Genomic DNA, 4,661 nt, shown 5'->3' with positions numbered 1-4,661 from the left:
CGACACCCTGACCCCCCGAGCCTGACCCGACACCCTGACCCCCCGAGTCTGCCGCGGACGGCAAAGAAGACATGTGGCATCCAGCTGTGCTTCCTGGGAGCTGACCCATTTGGTCAGTTTGCCTACAGTGGCAGACGGCAAAGACTTTGCCATCAGTGGTAGACGGCAAAGAACCTGCACTTTGCCATTAGTGGCAGACGGCAAAGAACCTGCCATGTAGTGACGTGTAGATGACATCATACGGCGGACGGCAAAGACACTAGAAATTTTGCCGTCAGCGGCGGACGGCAAAGGCCTGCCGTTAGCCACTTAACGGACTGACAGCGCAATTATTGCCGTCCGCTCTCTTTGCCGTCCGCCGCAGACGGCAAAGGGCCTTTGCCGTCAGCCGCCAGGAAGCAGACGACAAAGTAGCTGTTTACCGTAGCCTACTTTGCCAGAGCCTTTTGCCGTCCGCGGCTGACGGCAAAGGCCTTTGTCGTCCGCCGTTCATGCCTTTGCCGTCCGCCGTGGCAGACGGCAAAATAGCTGATTCCTGTAGTGCTGGTGGATATGAATAAAGCTATAGCCTACTTTCAACTTTAAATTAGGTAAAATTTTAAATAGCAGCAATTAAATTAGGGCGAAATTACGTTGTGCAGGACATTACGGCACACACGATTGGTAAAACACAAAACATTTGCGATATACACCATAATCCGAGATGGTTCATAGAGAGGAAACGTGTGCAAGCATGCACACAGTTGCCGTTCGCAAAGCGTGTGTGATGTCAAACATTATCACATATGGTGCGGGTAAACTAAATGTGTGTGATTGTCTACCTATCGTACACGGTTTATAATCATGAACTGTTTGTGATGTGCCACGCATCGTAAATCTCCCATGCCTAGAATCTACCTAGAATCTGCCTGGAAAGCTCCCATGCCTAGAATCTGCCTGGTTTTAGGCAGAACCACAAAACTCCAACTGCGATGGCAATGCGAGCACAAACGAGTAGAAAGGATGAAGCGCTTGGGATATTCGAGATATTGGAAACAGCTATATAGGGACAACTTTATGCGTAAGGCTCCCTATCCCCGATGGTTTCTAGGTCGTGTGGGAAGGACCCCCCTATCACCCACACTCACTTGGCGACGGTTCCGAATGCCATCGCGGAAAGGGGTAAAAACCGTTTGTTTAGGACCGACGCGCACAAGTGGATCCTCTTCCCAGGATACCAGAGCAAGAGGGAAAGGAGAATAAAAGGAGCATTAGGGAGGGGGCGGCAACGAAGGGACCGGCGGAGTGGCCATCCGCCGTGGTCCGCAGGTGGCGTGCCCCCTGGAGCTGTTCAAGGTGACGAGCAAGTGAAAGCACAAGTGCTCCCTAGGTGGTTTTGGTAATTGATGACAACATATCTCTTGTTGGACTAACATTTCTATCTAGCATGTTTCAGATAAGTTCAACAATGGAGTGGCATGGACTAAAGGTTGTGGGAACTCCTTCAAGATGCTAAGGACAAAGGATTGGCTAAAGCTTCAATCTCAAGACTCTTCATTTTACATTTTAGTGATCCAAGATCACATTGAGTCCATAGGAAAAGCCAATACTATCAAGGAGGGATGAGGTGTTGCTTAATGAGCCTCTTGCTTCATGTGCTTAATGATATGCTCCAAAATCCTCAGCTACTTTCCCACTTCCACATATGACCTAAACCCACAGCCAAACTCGGCCCTACCGATTCTTTCAACCCGGCGCCACCGAGTTTCACTTGTCATAGCCATTGCCAAACCCTAGCAAATCGGTTCTACCGATAGGGATCTCGGTCTCACCGAGATGGGATTGCAAACTCTCTGTTTCCCTTACGTAACTTTTCGGTCTCACCGAAAGAGCGAATCGTCCCACCGAGATTGCAATGTAAACTCTTTGTTTCCCTTTTGTAACTTTTCGGTCTCATCGAAAGAGCAAATCGGTCCCACCGAGTTTGCCTGACCAACTCTCTGGTTAGCTTATTACCAAAATCGGTCTCACCGAGTTTGTGTAATCGGTCTCACCGAGATTACGTTATGCCCAAACCCTAACCATATCGGTCCTACCGAGTTGCATGTCAGTCCCACCGAAAATCTCTAACGGTCACTAGGTTTACCTTTTCGGTCCGACCGAGTTTGTTGATTCGGTCCCACCGAGATTGGAAAATTGTGTGTAATGGTTGGATTTTGTGTGGAGGCTATATATACCCCTCCACCTCCTCTTCATTCATGGAGAGAGCCATCAGACTAAGCCTACACTTCCAGCATCCTATTTCTAAGAGAGAACTACCTACTCATGTGTTGAGGCCAAGATATTCCATTCCTACCATATGAATCTTGATCTCTAGCTTTCCCCAAGTTGCTTTCCACTCAAACCTTCTTTCCACCAGATCCAAATCCTATGAGAGAGAGTTGAGTGTTGGGGAGACTATCATTTGAAGCACAAGAGGAAGGAGTTCATTACCTACACACCATTTGTTACTTCTTGGAGAGTGGTGTCTCCTAGATTGGCTAGGTGTTACTTGGGAGCCTCCGACAAGATTGTGGAGTTGGACCAAGGAGTTTGTAAGGGCAAGGAGATCGCCTACTTCGTGAAGATCTACCGCTAGTGAGGCAAGTCCTTCGTGGGCGATGGCCATGGTGGGATAGACAAGGTTGCTTCTTCGTGGACCCTTCGTGGGTGGTTGCTTCTTCATGGACCCTTCGTGGGTGGAGCCCTCCGTGGACTCGCGCAACCATTACCCTTCGTGGGTGGAGCCCTCCGTGGACTCGCGCAACCGTTACCCTTCGTGGGTTGAAGTCTCCATCAACGTGGATGTAGGATAGCACCACCTATCCGAACCACGGGAAAAACATCTGTGTCTCCAATTGCGTTTGAATTCTTCAAACCCTTCCCCTTACATTCTTGCAAGTTGCATGCTTTACATTCCACTGCTCATATACTCTTTGCATGATTGCTTGATATGTATTGTGTATGTTGAAATTGTGCCTAAAACTCCACTCAAACCAAAAAGGCCTAAAAATTGCAACTTTAGCACTAAGTGTCTAATCACCCCCCCTCTAGACACATCTACTTCTAGATCCTACAAGTGGTATCAGAGCTTTGGTCTCCATTGCCTTGGTTTAGTCACCATTGGAGGAAGATGGATGTGCCTACCTTAGGGAGTCTTAGACATAGAGTGCCTATTCTTGATGGAGAGTATTTTCATGAGTGGAAAAATGAGATGCTTGTAATTTTCAATCAATATCATTTGAACAAGTATATTGCTAGCCCTTGTGCACCTCATATTGATCCTTTTCATCCTACCCTAGATGAAGATATTGACATGATTCGCAATCTTAGAACTATTTAGCTCATCATTAGAGGATTGCCCAAAAATTTTATTGCTAGTTTGCCTACTCTTAATTGTGCCTATACTATATGGAAATTTCTTGAGGAACGATTTCCCGATCATTCCTTGAAAACTTTGGATGAAATTCTCCATAAATCTATTGCCTTGAGTAAGATGAACTCTAGTGATCCTAGTTTTGGTAATTGTCTATTTGAACTTACCAATCTTAAGCATGCTAAAGGAGATGTTGGAATCATTAGTGATATCATATTCGAAGCTATAGGAAGTCATAAAAGTGACCACTTTGATAATCATTTATCTAATGAATTACCCTCTCTAGGAAATGATGAGTCACAAGATCATGATGAACATGGATACTATGATGATGATGATGATGATAGTGACTTCAATCTTGATGATGCAATGAGACATTTTGGTCTTATGGCAAATCTTCGAGGATATGAATCAGGAGGAAAGAAATGGGTTCTTGATAGTGGATGTACTGATCATATTACCGGAGATGAAGAGATGTTTCGTGAGCTTGCTGAAAATGACGGCCCTTGAAAATATGTCACCTTTGGTGATAATTCAAAGGGTAAAGTGGTTGGCCTTGGTAAGGTGGCCATCTCACATGATAGTTCCATTCAAAATGTCATGCTCGTTGAATCTCTTGGCTACAACTTACTTTCAGTATCTAGACTTGCTGATTTCGGTTTGAATGTCCTATTTACTGAGGTAGATTGCCAAGTATTTCGTCGAGACAATCATAAAATGGTCTTTACGGGTATGCGTAGAGGTGATCTTTACATTATCGATTTCTCTAAAAAGGCACAACCTAAAACTTGCTTTGTTGCTAAATCCTCAAAAGGTTGGTTGTGGCATAGACGACTAGGTCACGTTGGCATGAGAAACCTTGACAAGCTTATTAAAGGAAATCATATCCTTGGAGTTAACGATGTCATATTTGATAAGGATAGACTTTGCAGTGCTTGTCAAGCAGGTAAACAGGTTTGAGGAAGACATCCCGTGAAGAACATCATGACCACAAGGAGGCCACTCGAGCTACTTCATATGGATCTTTTTGGTCCCAACGCCTACAAGAGTCTCGGTGGAAATTCTTTTGGTCTAGTTATAGTTGATGATTTTTCAAGATTTACGTGGGTGTTCTTTCTTAATGACAAGTCGCAGGTCCAGAAGATCTTCAGAAACTTCGCTAGGAAGGCCCAAAATCAGTTTGACGTGAAGATCAAGAAGGTTCAGAGTGATAACGGAACGGAGTTCAAGAACGCAAATGTGGACACCTTTCTTGACGAAGAAGGGA

Source organism: Triticum dicoccoides, chromosome 6A, assembly GCF_002162155.2.
Source record: "Triticum dicoccoides isolate Atlit2015 ecotype Zavitan chromosome 6A, WEW_v2.0, whole genome shotgun sequence".
Taxonomy (NCBI): domain Eukaryota; kingdom Viridiplantae; phylum Streptophyta; class Magnoliopsida; order Poales; family Poaceae; genus Triticum; species Triticum dicoccoides.
Note: the sequence above shows the minus strand (reverse complement) of the source record.